Raw genomic sequence first — 16,529 nt, 5'->3', positions numbered from 1 at the left:
TGCGAATCTGTTTACATTCCCCTCACCCGCCATATCCTAAACTTATAAGAACGCTACTACACTTGATCTTATACAAAAGGTTCTTAGAAGTGCTCTTTGGGGAGTAGCCTAGAGACAGGGGCTTGGATTGGCGAAAGCTCGCCTGGCAGCGGAGCGCCAGCTCCATGCCAAGATCCAACTAACATAGTTTTAACTGCAGCACCTTTAATCTACTACTAGTTCACTGCCTCCATACATGGTCCCCTTATCAAACGAGCTGTGTCAGGCAGAATTTTGGGTTGTTTTCATGGCTTCCATGTTAACTTTGTCGCCACCCTGCTGTGTAATCCACAAAATATACTGGCAAACTTTTATCATGTACCGATATTATTTGAGCGCTTCTTGCTCACCTCCTTTGGTTCCTCTCTGCCACCCATTGGTTTGAAGCCTGAGTCCATTTAGGGTATGTCGCCATGACACTCTCTAGCCTGCCGCTGCTGCCTCTGCATGCCGTCCCCTATAGTGTCAGGGTCAATTATTGGATGTTTTAGATGCTATCTAGCTTCATTCTGTCACTCTGTCATGGCCATGCTGTTGCCCATAATTTTGGCATAATGGTGCGATTATGCAGCCTCACAGGCATCCATGCATGCTGCCCCTGCTGTTTCCTGTCCATTTCCGTGGTGTTTCCATCCTTTTCTGAGGTTCCCAGGTGTTTGGCCAAGCTTCCCTGTGCAGAGCCTTGGTCCCCTTGAAAAATGCTCGAGTCTCCCATTGACTTCAATGGGGTTCGTTATTCGAGACGAGCACTCGAGCATCGGGAAAAGTTCGTCTCGAATAACGAGTACCCGAGCATTTTAGTGCTCGCTCATCTCTACTCAGGACATACTGAATGAAAAGCAGGTGTGATGACCACTACACTTTGAAACACAACACTTAAGCAGTGTTTTAATTGACCGTTGTTGTACACAGGTGTTTTATGATCTTCCGAAAAGACAATGCAACTTTCTTCTAGAGAATCCTGTTCAGAAGGATATGACCATGGTTTTTAGTGGGGATGAAAACTTGAACATTTCACTTGTAAATCAGACTAAATGACCACCACCAAATGAATTCTAGATTGAAATATGTGATTTCATTTGTCTTTGCTTTAAATGGGTGTCTACTGAACATGAGAATTCTTACATAAAATATTTCATAAGGATAACCAAAAGTTAAAAATTAAACTATGGTTTCACTGGGGATTGAACCCAGGACCTTCTGCGTGTAAAGCAGACGTGATGACCACTACACTATGAAACCCACCACAGATCAGTTGGATTGGATGACAGCTGCAGAAAACGGTTGTCCACTGATCTTTCAAAACACAATATAATTTTCTTCTAAAGAAACCTGTTCAAAAAGATGTGCTCATAAGTGATAAAAAGTAGGACAATCTAACTGTAAATCAGACAAATTGACTACTACCATATGAATTATAGATTGTAATATGTCATTTCAATTGTCTTTCGTTTAAATGGGTGGCCATGGAATTTGAGTATGCTTACATACAATTGTTTTTTAAAAATAACCAATGGTTAAAGCTTAAGCCCTTGGTTTCACTGGGGATTGAACCCAGGACCTTCTGCATGTAAAGCAGATGTGATGACCACTACACTATGAAACCCAACTTGTCCCTATGTTTTTCATTGACCGTTGCAGTACATGGGTGTCTCCTGATCATTCCAAAATCATACATTGTAATTTTCTTCAACAAACGCATGTTCAAAAGGATAATCCCATAGTTTTGGTGGGGATCAAAGTGAAGAGCTTCCACTTGCAAAGCAGATGTAATGACCACTTCCAAATAAATTATTGTTTGAAATGTGTCATTTCATTTCTTTTTCCTTCAAATGGGTATCTACAGAACATTAGAATGCTTCGAAAGAAAATTTATTGAGGATAACCAAGGGTTAATGACTCTGGCTTTCATTTGACTTAGGATAGATCTCAGGACATACTGAATGAAAAGCAGGTGTGATGACCACTACACTTTGAAACACAACACTTAAGCAGTGTTTTAATTGACCGTTGTTGTACACAGGTGTTTTATGATCTTCCGAAAAGACAATGCAACTTTCTTCTAGAGAATCCTGTTCAGAAGGATATGACCATGGTTTTTAGTGGGGATGAAAACTTGAACATTTCACTTGTATATCAGACTAAATGACCACCACCATATGAATTCTAGATTGAAATATGTGATTTCATTTGTCTTTGCTTTAAATGGGTGTCTACTGAACATGAGAATTCTTACATAAAATATTTCATAAGGATAACCAAAAGTTAAAAATTAAACTATGGTTTCACTGGGGATTGAACCCAGGACCTGCTATGTGTAAAGCAGAAGTGATGACCACTACACTATGAAACCCACCACAGGTCAGTTGGTTTGGATGACAGCTGCAGAAAATGGTTGTCCACTGATCTTTCAAAACACAATATAATTTTCTTCTAAAGAAACCTGTTCAAAAAGATGTGCTCATAAGTGATAAAAAGTAGGACAATCTAACTGTAAATCAGACAAATTGACTGCTACCATATGAATTACAGATTGTAATATGTCATTTCAATTGTCTTTCGTTTAAATGGGTGGCCATGGAATTTGAGTATGCTTACATATAATTGTTTTTCAAAAATAACCAATGGTTAAAGATTAAGCCCTTGGTTTCACTGGGGATTGAACCCAGGACCTTCTGCGTGTAAAGCAGATGTGATGACCACTACACTATGAAACCCAACTTGTCCCTATGTTTTTCATTGACCGTTGCAGTACATGGGTGTCTCCTGATCATTCCAAAATCATACATTGTAATTTTCTTCAACAGACGCATGTTCAAAAGGATAATCCCATAGCAGATGTAATGACCACTTCCAAATAAATTATTGTTTGAAATGTGTCATTTCATTTCTTTTTCCTTCAAATGGGTATCTACAGAACATTAGAATGCTTCGAAAGAAAATTTATTGAGGATAACCAAGGGTTAATGACTCTGGCTTTCATTTGACTTAGGATAGATCTCAGGACATACTGAATGAAAAGCAGGTGTGATGACCACTACACTTTGAAACACAACACTTAAGCAGTGTTTTAATTGACCGTTGTTGTACACAGGTGTTTTATGATCTTCCGAAAAGACAATGCAACTTTCTTCTAGAGAATCCTGTTCAGAAGGATATGACCATGGTTTTTAGTGGGGATGAAAACTTGAACATTTCACTTGTATATCAGACTAAATGACCACCACCATATGAATTCTAGATTGAAATATGTGATTTCATTTGTCTTTGCTTTAAAAGGGTGTCTACTGAACATGAGAATTCTTACATAAAATATTTCATAAGGATAACCAAAAGTTAAAAATTAAACTATGGTTTCACTGGGGATTGAACCCAGGACCTTCTGTGTGTAAAGCAGACGTGATGACCACTACACTATGAAACCCACCACAGGTCAGTTGGTTTGGATGACAGCTGCAGAAAATGGTTGTCCACTGATCTTTCAAAACACAATATAATTTTCTTCTAAAGAAACCTGTTCAAAAAGAAGTGCTCATAAGTGATAAAAAGTAGGACAAACTAACTGTAAATCAGACAAATTGACTGCTACCATATGAATTACAGATTGTAATATGTCATTTCAATTGTCTTTCGTTTAAATGGGTGGCCATGGAATTTGAGTATGCTTACATATAATTGTTTTTCAAAAATAACCAATGGTTAAAGATTAAGCCCTTGGTTTCACTGGGGATTGAACCCAGGACCTTCTGCGTGTAAAGCAGATGTGATGACCACTACACTATGAAACCCAACTTGTCCCTATGTTTTTCATTGACCGTTGCAGTACATGGGTGTCTCCTGATCATTCCAAAATCATACATTGTAATTTTCTTCAACAGACGCATGTTCAAAAGGATAATCCCATAGTTTTGGTGGGGATCAAAGTGAAGAGCTTCCACTTGCAAAGCAGATGTAATGACCACTTCCAAATAAATTATTGTTTGAAATGTGTCATTTCATTTCTTTTTCCTTCAAATGGGTATCTACAGAACATTAGAATGCTTCGAAAGAAAATTTATTGAGGATAACCAAGGGTTAATGACTCTGGCTTTCATTTGACTTAGGATAGATCTCAGGACATACTGAATGAAAAGCAGGTGTGATGACCACTACACTTTGAAACACAACACTTAAGCAGTGTTTTAATTGACCGTTGTTGTACACAGGTGTTTTATGATCTTCCGAAAAGACAATGCAACTTTCTTCTAGAGAATCCTGTTCAGAAGGATATGACCATGGTTTTTAGTGGGGATGAAAACTTGAACATTTCACTTGTAAATCAGACTAAATGACCACCACCATATGAATTCTAGATTGAAATATGTGATTTCATTTGTCTTTGCTTTAAATGGGTGTCTACTGAACATGAGAATTCTTACATAAAATATTTCATAAGGATAACCAAAAGTTAAAAATTAAACTATGGTTTCACTGGGGATTGAACCCAGGACCTTCTGCGTGTAAAGCAGACGTGATGACCACTACACTATGAAACCCACCACAGATCAGTTGGATTGGATGACAGCTGCAGAAAACGGTTGTCCACTGATCTTTCAAAACACAATATAATTTTCTTCTAAAGAAACCTGTTCAAAAAGATGTGCTCATAAGTGATAAAAAGTAGGACAATCTAACTGTAAATCAGACAAATTGACTGCTACCATATGAATTACAGATTGTAATATGTCATTTCAATTGTCTTTCGTTTAAATGGGTGGCCATGGAATTTGAGTATGCTTACATATAATTGTTTTTCAAAAATAACCAATGGTTAAAGATTAAGCCCTTGGTTTCACTGGGGAATGAACCCAGGACCTTCTGCGTGTAAAGCAGATGTGATGACCACTACACTATGAAACCCAACTTGTCCCTTTGTTTTTCATTGACCGTTGCAGTACATGGGTGTCTCCTGATCATTCCAAAATCATACATTGTAATTTTCTTCAACAGACGCATGTTCAAAAGGATAATCCCATAGTTTTGGTGGGGATCAAAGTGAAGAGCTTCCACTTGCAAAGCAGATGTAATGACCACTTCCAAATAAATTATTGTTTGAAATGTGTCATTTCATTTCTTTTTCCTTCAAATGGGTATCTACAGAACATTAGAATGCTTTGAAAGAAAATTTATTGAGGATAACCAAGGGTTAATGACTCTGGCTTTCATTTGACTTAGGATAGATCTCAGGACATACTGAATGAAAAGCAGGTGTGATGACCACTACACTTTGAAACACAACACTTAAGCAGTGTTTTAATTGACCGTTGTTGTACACAGGTGTTTTATGATCTTCCGAAAAGACAATGCAACTTTCTTCTAGAGAATCCTGTTCAGAAGGATATGACCATGGTTTTTAGTGGGGATGAAAACTTGAACATTTCACTTGTAAATCAGACTAAATGACCACCACCATATGAATTCTAGATTGAAATATGTGATTTCATTTGTCTTTGCTTTAAATGGGTGTCTACTGAACATGAGAATTCTTACATAAAATATTTCATAAGGATAACCAAAAGTTAAAAATTAAACTATGGTTTCACTGGGGATTGAACCCAGGACCTTCTGCGTGTAAAGCAGACGTGATGACCACTACACTATGAAACCCACCACAGATCAGTTGGATTGGATGACAGCTGCAGAAAACGGTTGTCCACTGATCTTTCAAAACACAATATAATTTTCTTCTAAAGAAACCTGTTCAAAAAGATGTGCTCATAAGTGATAAAAAGTAGGACAATCTAACTGTAAATCAGACAAATTGACTACTACCATATGAATTATAGATTGTAATATGTCATTTCAATTGTCTTTCGTTTAAATGGGTGGCCATGGAATTTGAGTATGCTTACATACAATTGTTTTTTAAAAATAACCAATGGTTAAAGCTTAAGCCCTTGGTTTCACTGGGGATTGAACCCAGGACCTTCTGCGTGTAAAGCAGATGTGATGACCACTACACTATGAAACCCAACTTGTCCCTATGTTTTTCATTGACCGTTGCAGTACATGGGTGTCTCCTGATCATTCCAAAATCATACATTGTAATTTTCTTCAACAAACGCATGTTCAAAAGGATAATCCCATAGTTTTGGTGGGGATCAAAGTGAAGAGCTTCCACTTGCAAAGCAGATGTAATGACCACTTCCAAATAAATTATTGTTTGAAATGTGTCATTTCATTTCTTTTTCCTTCAAATGGGTATCTACAGAACATTAGAATGCTTCGAAAGAAAATTTATTGAGGATAACCAAGGGTTAATGACTCTGGCTTTCATTTGACTTAGGATAGATCTCAGGACATACTGAATGAAAAGCAGGTGTGATGACCACTACACTTTGAAACACAACACTTAAGCAGTGTTTTAATTGACCGTTGTTGTACACAGGTGTTTTATGATCTTCCGAAAAGACAATGCAACTTTCTTCTAGAGAATCCTGTTCAGAAGGATATGACCATGGTTTTTAGTGGGGATGAAAACTTGAACATTTCACTTGTAAATCAGACTAAATGACCACCACCATATGAATTCTAGATTGAAATATGTGATTTCATTTGTCTTTGCTTTAAATGGGTGTCTACTGAACATGAGAATTCTTACATAAAATATTTCATAAGGATAACCAAAAGTTAAAAATTAAACTATGGTTTCACTGGGGATTGAACCCAGGACCTTCTGTGTGTAAAGCAGACGTGATGACCACTACACTATGAAACCCACCATAGGTCTGTTGGTTTGGATGACAGCTGCAGAAAACGGTTGTCCACTGATCTTTCAAAACACAATATAATTTTCTTCTAAAGAAACCTGTTCAAAAAGATGTGCTCATAAGTGATAAAAAGTAGGACAATCTAACTGTAAATCAGACAAATTGACTGCTACCATATGAATTACAGATTGTAATATGTCATTTCAATTGTCTTTCGTTTAAATGGGTGGCCATGGTATTTGAGTATGCTTACATATAATTGTTTTTCAAAAATAACCAATGGTTAAAGATTAAGCCCTTGGTTTCACTGGGGATTGAACCCAGGACCTTCTGCGTGTAAAGCAGATGTGATGACCACTACACTATGAAACCCAACTTGTCCATATGTTTTTCATTGACCGTTGCAGTACATGGGTGTCTCCTGATCATTCCAAAATCATACATTGTAATTTTCTTCAACAGACGCATGTTCAAAAGGATAATCCCATAGCAGATGTAATGACCACTTCCAAATAAATTATTGTTTGAAATGTGTCATTTCATTTCTTTTTCCTTCAAATGGGTATCTACAGAACATTAGAATGCTTCGAAAGAAAATTTATTGAGGATAACCAAGGGTTAATGACTCTGGCTTTCATTTGACTTAGGATAGATCTCAGGACATACTGAATGAAAAGCAGGTGTGATGACCACTACACTTTGAAACACAACACCTAAGCAATGTTTTAATTGACCGTTGTTGTACACAGGTGTTTTATGATCTTCCGAAAAGACAATGCAACTTTCTTCTAGAGAATCCTGTTCAGAAGGATATGACCATGGTTTTTAGTGGGGATGAAAACTTGAACATTTCACTTGTATATCAGACTAAATGACCACCACCATATGAATTCTAGATTGAAATATGTGATTTCATTTGTCTTTGCTTTAAATGGGTGTCTACTGAACATGAGAATTCTTACATAAAATATTTCATAAGGATAACCAAAAGTTAAAAATTAAACTATGGTTTCACTGGGGATTGAACCCAGGACCTTCTGTGTGTAAAGCAGACATGATGACCACTACACTATGAAACCCACCACAGGTCAGTTGGTTTGGATGACAGCTGCAGAAAATGGTTGTCCACTGATCTTTCAAAACACAATATAATTTTCTTCTAAAGAAACCTGTTCAAAAAGATGTGCTCATAAGTGATAAAAAGTAGGACAATCTAACTGTAAATCAGACAAATTGACTGCTACCATATGAATTACAGATTGTAATATGTCATTTCAATTGTCTTTCGTTTAAATGGGTGGCCATGGAATTTGAGTATGCTTACATATAATTGTTTTTCAAAAATAACCAATGGTTAAAGCTTAAGCCCTTGGTTTCACTGGGGATTGAACCCAGGACCTTCTGCGTGTAAAGCAGATGTGATGACCACTACACTATGAAACCCAACTTGTCCCTATGTTTTTCATTGACCGTTGCAGTACATGGGTGTCTCCTGATCATTCCAAAATCATACATTGTAATTTTCTTCAACAGACGCATGTTCAAAAGGATAATCCCATAGTTTTGGTGGGGATCAAAGTGAAGAGCTTCCACGTGCAAAGCAGATGTAATGACCACTTCCAAATAAATTATTGTTTGAAATGTGTCATTTCATTTCTTTTTCCTTCAAATGGGTATCTACAGAACATTAGAATGCTTCGAAAGAAAATTTATTGAGGATAACCAAGGGTTAATGACTCTGGCTTTCATTTGACTTAGGATAGATCTCAGGACATACTGAATGAAAAGCAGGTGTGATGACCACTACACTTTGAAACACAACACTTAAGCAGTGTTTTAATTGACCGTTGTTGTACACAGGTGTTTTATGATCTTCCGAAAAGACAATGCAACTTTCTTCTAGAGAATCCTGTTCAGAAGGATATGACCATGGTTTTTAGTGGGGATGAAAACTTGAACATTTCACTTGTAAATCAGACTAAATGACCACCACCATATGAATTCTAGATTGAAATATGTGATTTCATTTGTCTTTGCTTTAAATGGGTGTCTACTGAACATGAGAATTCTTACATAAAATATTTCATAAGGATAACCAAAAGTTAAAAATTAAACTATGGTTTCACTGGGGATTGAACCCAGGACCTTCTGCGTGTAAAGCAGACGTGATGACCACTACACTATGAAACCCACCACAGATCAGTTGGATTGGATGACAGCTGCAGAAAACGGTTGTCCACTGATCTTTCAAAACACAATATAATTTTCTTCTAAAGAAACCTGTTCAAAAAGATGTGCTCATAAGTGATAAAAAGTAGGACAATCTAACTGTAAATCAGACAAATTGACTACTACCATATGAATTATAGATTGTATTATGTCATTTCAATTGTCTTTCGTTTAAATGGGTGGCCATGGAATTTGAGTATGCTTACATACAATTGTTTTTTAAAAATGACCAATGGTTAAAGCTTAAGCCCTTGGTTTCACTGGGGATTGAACCCAGGACCTTCTGCGTGTAAAGCAGATGTGATGACCACTACACTATGAAACCCAACTTGTCCCTATGTTTTTCATTGACCGTTGCAGTACATGGGTGTCTCCTGATCATTCCAAAATCATACATTGTAATTTTCTTCAACAAACGCATGTTCAAAAGGATAATCCCATAGTTTTGGTGGGGATCAAAGTGAAGAGCTTCCACTTGCAAAGCAGATGTAATGACCACTTCCAAATAAATTATTGTTTGAAATGTGTCATTTCATTTCTTTTTCCTTCAAATGGGTATCTACAGAACATTAGAATGCTTCGAAAGAAAATTTATTGAGGATAACCAAGGGTTAATGACTCTGGCTTTCATTTGACTTAGGATAGATCTCAGGACATACTGAATGAAAAGCAGGTGTGATGACCACTACACTTTGAAACACAACACTTAAGCAGTGTTTTAATTGACCGTTGTTGTACACAGGTGTTTTATGATCTTCCGAAAAGACAATGCAACTTTCTTCTAGAGAATCCTGTTCAGAAGGATATGACCATGGTTTTTAGTGGGGATGAAAACTTGAACATTTCACTTGTAAATCAGACTAAATGACCACCACCATATGAATTCTAGATTGAAATATGTGATTTCATTTGTCTTTGCTTTAAATGGGTGTCTACTGAACATAAGAATTCTTACATAAAATATTTCATAAGGATAACCAAAAGTTAAAAATTAAACTATGGTTTCACTGGGGATTGAACCCAGGACCTTCTGCGTGTAAAGCAGACGTGATGACCACTACACTATGAAACCCACCACAGATCAGTTGGATTGGATGACAGCTGCAGAAAACGGTTGTCCACTGATCTTTCAAAACACAATATAAATTTCTTCTAAAGAAACCTGTTCAAAAAGATGTGCTCATAAGTGATAAAAAGTAGGACAATCTAACTGTAAATCAGACAAATTGACTACTACCATATGAATTATAGATTGTAATATGTCATTTCAATTGTCTTTCGTTTAAATGGGTGGCCATGGAATTTGAGTATGCTTACATACAATTGTTTTTTAAAAATGACCAATGGTTAAAGCTTAAGCCCTTGGTTTCACTGGGGATTGAACCCAGGACCTTCTGCGTGTAAAGCAGATGTGATGACCACTACACTATGAAACCCAACTTGTCCCTATGTTTTTCATTGACCGTTGCAGTACATGGGTGTCTCCTGATCATTCCAAAATCATACATTGTAATTTTCTTCAACAAACGCATGTTCAAAAGGATAATCCCATAGTTTTGGTGGGGATCAAAGTAAAGAGCTTCCACTTGCAAAGCAGATGTAATGACCACTTCCAAATAAATTATTGTTTGAAATGTGTCATTTCATTTCTTTTTCCTTCAAATGGGTATCTACAGAACATTAGAATGCTTCGAAAGAAAATTTATTGAGGATAACCAAGGGTTAATGACTCTGGCTTTCATTTGACTTAGGATAGATCTCAGGACATACTGAATGAAAAGCAGGTGTGATGACCACTACACTTTGAAACACAACACTTAAGCAGTGTTTTAATTGACCGTTGTTGTACACAGGTGTTTTATGATCTTCCGAAAAGACAATGCAACTTTCTTCTAGAGAATCCTGTTCAGAAGGATATGACCATGATTTTTAGTGGGGATGAAAACTTGAACATTTCACTTGTAAATCAGACTAAATGACCACCACCATATGAATTCTAGATTGAAATATGTGATTTCATTTGTCTTTGCTTTAAATGGGTGTCTACTGAACATGAGAATTCTTACATAACATATTTCATAAGGATAACCAAAAGTTAAAAATTAAACTATGGTTTCACTGGGGATTGAACCCAGGACCTTCTGTGTGTAAAGCAGACGTGATGACCACTACACTATGAAACCCACCACAGGTCAGTTGGTTTGGATGACAGCTGCAGAAAACGGTTGTCCACTGATCTTTCAAAACACAATATAATTTTCTTCTAAAGAAACCTGTTCAAAAAGATGTGCTCATAAGTGATAAAAAGTAGGACAATCTAACTGTAAATCAGACAAATTGACTGCTACCATATGAATTACAGATTGTAATATGTCATTTCAATTGTCTTTCGTTTAAATGGGTGGCCATGGAATTTGAGTATGCTTACATATAATTGTTTTTCAAAAATAACCAATGGTTAAAGATTAAGCCCTTGGTTTCACTGGGGATTGAACCCAGGACCTTCTGCGTGTAAAGCAGATGTGATGACCACTACACTATGAAACCCAACTTGTCCCTATGCTTTTCATTGACCGTTGCAGTACATGGGTGTCTCCTGATCATTCCAAAATCATACATTGTAATTTTCTTCAACAGACGCATGTTCAAAAGGATAATCCCATAGTTTTGGTGGGGATCAAAGTGAAGAGCTTCCACTTGCAAAGCAGATGTAATGACCACTTCCAAATAAATTATTGTTTGAAATGTGTCATTTCATTTCTTTTTCCTTCAAATGGGTATCTACAGAACTTTAGAATGCTTCGAAAGAAAATTTATTGAGGATAACCAAGGGTTAATGACTCTGGCTTTCATTTGACATAGGATAGATCTCAGGACATACTGAATGAAAAGCAGGTGTGATGACCACTACACTTTGAAACACAACACTTAAGCAGTGTTTTAATTGACCGTTGTTGTACACAGGTGTTTTATGATCTTCCAAAAAGACAATGCAACTTTCTTCTAGAGAATCCTGTTCAGAAGGATATGACCATGGTTTTTAGTGGGGATGAAAACTTGAACATTTCACTTGTAAATCAGACTAAATGACCACCACCATATGAATTCTAGATTGAAATATGTGATTTCATTTGTCTTTGCTTTAAATGGGTGTCTACTGAACATGAGAATTCTTACATAAAATATTTCAAAAGGATAACCAAAAGTTAAAAATTAAACTATGGTTTCACTGGGGATTGAACCCATGACCTTCTGCGTGTAAAGCAGACGTGATGACCACTTCACTATGAAAACCACCACAGATCAGTTGGATTGAATGACAGCTGCAGAAAACGGTTGTCCACTGATCTTTCAAAACACAATATAATTTTCTTCTAAAGAAACCTGTTCAAAAAGATGTGCTCATAAGTGATAAAAAGTAGGACAATCTAACTGTAAATCAGACAAATTGACTACTACCATATGAATTATAGATTGTAATATGTCATTTCAATTGTCTTTCGTTTAAATGGGTGGCCATGGAATTTGAGTATGCTTACATACAATTGTTTTTTAAAAATAACCAATGGTTAAAGCTTAAGCCCTTGGTTTCACTGGGGATTGAACCCAGGACCTTCTGCGTGTAAAGCAGATGTGATGACCACTACACTATGAAACCCAACTTGTCCCTATGTTTTTCATTGACCGTTGCAGTACATGGGTGTCTCCTGATCATTCCAAAATCATACATTGTAATTTTCTTCAACAAACGCATGTTCAAAAGGATAATCCCATAGTTTTGGTGGGGATCAAAGTGAAGAGCTTCCACTTGCAAAGCAGATGTAATGACCACTTCCAAATAAATTATTGTTTGAAATGTGTCATTTCATTTCTTTTTCCTTCAAATGGGTATCTACAGAACATTAGAATGCTTCGAAAGAAAATTTATTGAGGATAACCAAGGGTTAATGACTCTGGCTTTCATTTGACTTAGGATAGATCTCAGGACATACTGAATGAAAAGCAGGTGTGATGACCACTACACTTTGAAACACAACACTTAAGCAGTGTTTTAATTGACCGTTGTTGTACACAGGTGTTTTATGATCTTCCGAAAAGACAATGCAACTTTCTTCTAGAGAATCCTGTTTAGAAGGATATGACCATGGTTTTTAGTGGGGATGAAAACTTGAACATTTCACTTGTAAATCAGACTAAATGACCACCACCATATGAATTCTAGATTGAAATATGTGATTTCATTTGTCTTTGCTTTAAATGGGTGTCTACTGAACATGAGAATTCTTACATAAAATATTTCATAAGGATAACCAAAAGTTAAAAATTAAACTATGGTTTCACTGGGGATTGAACCCAGGACCTTCTGCGTGTAAAGCAGACGTGATGACCACTACACTATGAAACCCACCACAGATCAGTTGGATTGGATGACAGCTGCAGAAAACGGTTGTCCACTGATCTTTCAAAACACAATATAATTTTCTTCTAAAGAAACCTGTTCAAAAAGATGTGCTCATAAGTGATAAAAAGTAGGACAATCTAACTGTAAATCAGACAAATTGACTACTACCATATGAATTATAGATTGTAATATGTCATTTCAATTGTCTTTCGTTTAAATGGGTGGCCATGGAATTTGAGTATGCTTACATACAATTGTTTTTTAAAAATAACCAATGGTTAAAGCTTAAGCCCTTGGTTTCACTGGGGATTGAACCCAGGACCTTCTGCGTGTAAAGCAGATGTGATGACCACTACACTATGAAACCCAACTTGTCCCTATGTTTTTCATTGACCGTTGCAGTACATGGGTGTCTTCTGATCATTCCAAAATCATACATTGTAATTTTCTTCAACAAACGCATGTTCAAAAGGATAATCCCATAGTTTTGGTGGGGATCAAAGTGAAGAGCTTCCACTTGCAAAGCAGATGTAATGACCACTTCCAAATAAATTATTGTTTGAAATGTGTCATTTCATTTCTTTTTCCTTCAAATGGGTATCTACAGAACATTAGAATGCTTCGAAAGAAAATTTATTGAGGATAACCAAGGGTTAATGACTCTGGCTTTCATTTGACTTAGGATAGATCTCAGGACATACTGAATGAAAAGCAGGTGTGATGACCACTACACTTTGAAACACAACACTTAAGCAGTGTTTTAATTGACCGTTGTTGTACACAGGTGTTTTATGATCTTCCGAAAAGACAATGCAACTTTCTTCTAGAGAATCCTGTTCAGAAGGATATGACCATGGTTTTTAGTGGGGATGAAAACTTGAACATTTCACTTGTAAATCAGACTAAATGACCACCACCATATGAATTCTAGATTGAAATATGTGATTTCATTTGTCTTTGCTTTAAATGGGTGTCTACTGAACATGAGAATTCTTACATAAAATATTTCATAAGGATAACCAAAAGTTAAAAATTAAACTATGGTTTCACTGGGGATTGAACCCAGGACCTTCTGCGTGTAAAGCAGACGTGATGACCACTACACTATGAAACCCACCACCGATCAGTTGGATTGGATGACAGCTGCAGAAAACGGTTGTCCACTGATCTTTCAAAACACAATATAATTTTCTTCTAAAGAAACCTGTTCAAAAAGATGTGCTCATAAGTGATAAAAAGTAGGACAATCTAACTGTAAATCAGACAAATTGACTACTACCATATGAATTATAGATTGTAATATGTCATTTCAATTGTCTTTCGTTTAAATGGGTGGCCATGGAATTTGAGTATGGTTACATACAATTGTTTTTTAAAAATAACCAATGGTTAAAGCTTAAGCCCTTGGTTTCACTGGGGATTGAACCCAGGACCTTCTGCGTGTAAAGCAGATGTGATGACCACTACACTATGAAACCCAACTTGTGCCTATGTTTTTCATTGACCGTTGCAGTACATGGGTGTCTCCTGATCATTCCAAAATCATACATTGTAATTTTCTTCAACAGACGCATGTTCAAAAGGATAATCCCATAGCAGATGTAATGACCACTTCCAAATAAATTATTGTTTGAAATGTGTCATTTCATTTCTTTTTCCTTCAAATGGGTATCTACAGAACATTAGAATGCTTCGAAAGAAAATTTATTGAGGATAACCAAGGGTTAATGACTCTGGCTTTCATTTGACTTAGGATAGATCTCAGGACATACTGAATGAAAAGCAGGTGTGATGACTACTACACTTTGAAACACAACACTTAAGCAGTGTTTTAATTGACCGTTGTTGTACACAGGTGTTTTATGATCTTCCGAAAAGACAATGCAACTTTCTTCTAGAGAATCCTGTTCAGAAGGATATGACCATGGTTTTTAGTGGGGATGAAAACTTGAACATTTCACTTGTATATCAGACTAAATGACCACCACCATATGAATTCTAGATTGAAATATGTGATTTCATTTGTCTTTGCTTTAAATGGGTGTCTACTGAACATAAGAATTCTTACATAAAATATTTCATAAGGATAACCAAAAGTTAAAAATTAAACTATGGTTTCACTGGGGATTGAACCCAGGACCTTCTGTGTGTAAAGCAGACGTGATGACCACTACACTATGAAACCCACCACAGGTCAGTTGGTTTGGATGACAGCTGCAGAAAATGGTTGTCCACTGATCTTTCAAAACACAATATAATTTTCTTCTAAAGAAACCTGTTCAAAAAGATGTGCTCATAAGTGATAAAAAGTAGGACAATCTAACTGTAAATCAGACAAATTGACTGCTACCATATGAATTACAGATTGTAATATGTCATTTCAATTGTCTTTCGTTTAAATGGGTGGCCATGGAATTTGAGTATGCTTACATATAATTGTTTTTCAAAAATAACCAACGGTTAAAGATTAAGCCCTTGGTTTCACTGGGGATTGAACCCAGGACCTTCTGCGTGTAAAGCAGATGTGATGACCACTACACTATGAAACCCAACTTGTCCTTATGTTTTTCATTGACCGTTGCAGTACATGGGTGTCTCCTGATCATTCCAAAATCATACATTGTAATTTTCTTCAACAGACGCATGTTCAAAAGGATAATCCCATAGTTTTGGTGGGGATCAAAGTGAAGAGCTTCCACTTGCAAAGCAGATGTAATGACCACTTCCAAATAAATTATTGTTTGAAATGTGTCATTTCATTTCTTTTTCCTTCAAATGGGTATCTACAGAACATTAGAATGCTTCGAAAGAAAATTTATTGAGGATAACCAAGGGTTAATGACTCTGGCTTTCATTTGACTTAGGATAGATCTCAGGACATACTGAATGAAAAGCAGGTGTGATGACCACTACACTTTGAAACACAACACTTAAGCAGTGTTTTAATTGACCGTTGTTGTACACAGGTGTTTTATGATCTTCCGAAAAGACAATGCAACTTTCTTCTAGAGAATCCTGTTCAGAAGGATATGACCATGGTTTTTAGTGGGGATGAAAACTTGAACATTTCACTTGTAAATCAGACTAAATGACCACCACCATATGAATTC

At 36.4% G+C, this 16,529-nt stretch overlaps 20 non-coding genes across 20 annotated transcripts; all 20 read right to left on the bottom strand.

The window, feature by feature from the left end:
- Window positions 1-1,208: 1,208 nt before the first annotated feature.
- Window positions 1,209-1,281, bottom strand: TRNAV-UAC (transfer RNA valine (anticodon UAC)). Its single transcript has one exon. It is a non-coding gene; the product is annotated as a tRNA-Val (tRNA).
- Window positions 1,282-1,572: 291 nt separating this feature from the next.
- Window positions 1,573-1,645, bottom strand: TRNAV-UAC (transfer RNA valine (anticodon UAC)). The gene has a single exon. It is a non-coding gene; the product is annotated as a tRNA-Val (tRNA).
- A 1,038-nt stretch (window positions 1,646-2,683) lies between these two features.
- TRNAV-UAC (transfer RNA valine (anticodon UAC)) lies at window positions 2,684-2,756 on the bottom strand. Its single transcript has one exon. It is a non-coding gene; the product is annotated as a tRNA-Val (tRNA).
- A 998-nt stretch (window positions 2,757-3,754) lies between these two features.
- On the bottom strand, window positions 3,755-3,827 carry TRNAV-UAC (transfer RNA valine (anticodon UAC)). The gene has a single exon. It is a non-coding gene; the product is annotated as a tRNA-Val (tRNA).
- Window positions 3,828-4,501: 674 nt separating this feature from the next.
- On the bottom strand, window positions 4,502-4,574 carry TRNAV-UAC (transfer RNA valine (anticodon UAC)). The gene has a single exon. It is a non-coding gene; the product is annotated as a tRNA-Val (tRNA).
- A 1,038-nt stretch (window positions 4,575-5,612) lies between these two features.
- TRNAV-UAC (transfer RNA valine (anticodon UAC)) lies at window positions 5,613-5,685 on the bottom strand. Its single transcript has one exon. It is a non-coding gene; the product is annotated as a tRNA-Val (tRNA).
- Window positions 5,686-5,976: 291 nt separating this feature from the next.
- TRNAV-UAC (transfer RNA valine (anticodon UAC)) lies at window positions 5,977-6,049 on the bottom strand. The gene has a single exon. It is a non-coding gene; the product is annotated as a tRNA-Val (tRNA).
- Window positions 6,050-7,087: 1,038 nt separating this feature from the next.
- TRNAV-UAC (transfer RNA valine (anticodon UAC)) lies at window positions 7,088-7,160 on the bottom strand. The gene has a single exon. It is a non-coding gene; the product is annotated as a tRNA-Val (tRNA).
- A 998-nt stretch (window positions 7,161-8,158) lies between these two features.
- Window positions 8,159-8,231, bottom strand: TRNAV-UAC (transfer RNA valine (anticodon UAC)). The gene has a single exon. It is a non-coding gene; the product is annotated as a tRNA-Val (tRNA).
- Window positions 8,232-8,905: 674 nt separating this feature from the next.
- Window positions 8,906-8,978, bottom strand: TRNAV-UAC (transfer RNA valine (anticodon UAC)). The gene has a single exon. It is a non-coding gene; the product is annotated as a tRNA-Val (tRNA).
- Window positions 8,979-9,269: 291 nt separating this feature from the next.
- On the bottom strand, window positions 9,270-9,342 carry TRNAV-UAC (transfer RNA valine (anticodon UAC)). Its single transcript has one exon. It is a non-coding gene; the product is annotated as a tRNA-Val (tRNA).
- A 674-nt stretch (window positions 9,343-10,016) lies between these two features.
- On the bottom strand, window positions 10,017-10,089 carry TRNAV-UAC (transfer RNA valine (anticodon UAC)). The gene has a single exon. It is a non-coding gene; the product is annotated as a tRNA-Val (tRNA).
- Window positions 10,090-10,380: 291 nt separating this feature from the next.
- Window positions 10,381-10,453, bottom strand: TRNAV-UAC (transfer RNA valine (anticodon UAC)). The gene has a single exon. It is a non-coding gene; the product is annotated as a tRNA-Val (tRNA).
- Window positions 10,454-11,491: 1,038 nt separating this feature from the next.
- TRNAV-UAC (transfer RNA valine (anticodon UAC)) lies at window positions 11,492-11,564 on the bottom strand. Its single transcript has one exon. It is a non-coding gene; the product is annotated as a tRNA-Val (tRNA).
- Window positions 11,565-12,602: 1,038 nt separating this feature from the next.
- On the bottom strand, window positions 12,603-12,675 carry TRNAV-UAC (transfer RNA valine (anticodon UAC)). Its single transcript has one exon. It is a non-coding gene; the product is annotated as a tRNA-Val (tRNA).
- Window positions 12,676-13,349: 674 nt separating this feature from the next.
- Window positions 13,350-13,422, bottom strand: TRNAV-UAC (transfer RNA valine (anticodon UAC)). The gene has a single exon. It is a non-coding gene; the product is annotated as a tRNA-Val (tRNA).
- A 291-nt stretch (window positions 13,423-13,713) lies between these two features.
- TRNAV-UAC (transfer RNA valine (anticodon UAC)) lies at window positions 13,714-13,786 on the bottom strand. The gene has a single exon. It is a non-coding gene; the product is annotated as a tRNA-Val (tRNA).
- Window positions 13,787-14,460: 674 nt separating this feature from the next.
- TRNAV-UAC (transfer RNA valine (anticodon UAC)) lies at window positions 14,461-14,533 on the bottom strand. The gene has a single exon. It is a non-coding gene; the product is annotated as a tRNA-Val (tRNA).
- A 291-nt stretch (window positions 14,534-14,824) lies between these two features.
- On the bottom strand, window positions 14,825-14,897 carry TRNAV-UAC (transfer RNA valine (anticodon UAC)). Its single transcript has one exon. It is a non-coding gene; the product is annotated as a tRNA-Val (tRNA).
- A 998-nt stretch (window positions 14,898-15,895) lies between these two features.
- On the bottom strand, window positions 15,896-15,968 carry TRNAV-UAC (transfer RNA valine (anticodon UAC)). The gene has a single exon. It is a non-coding gene; the product is annotated as a tRNA-Val (tRNA).
- Between the last annotated feature and the right edge of the window lie 561 nt (window positions 15,969-16,529).

Source organism: Engystomops pustulosus, chromosome 7 (assembly GCF_040894005.1).
Source record: "Engystomops pustulosus chromosome 7, aEngPut4.maternal, whole genome shotgun sequence".
NCBI lineage: Eukaryota > Metazoa > Chordata > Amphibia > Anura > Leptodactylidae > Engystomops > Engystomops pustulosus.
Note: the sequence above shows the minus strand (reverse complement) of the source record. Positions and strands in the feature narration are given on the sequence as shown.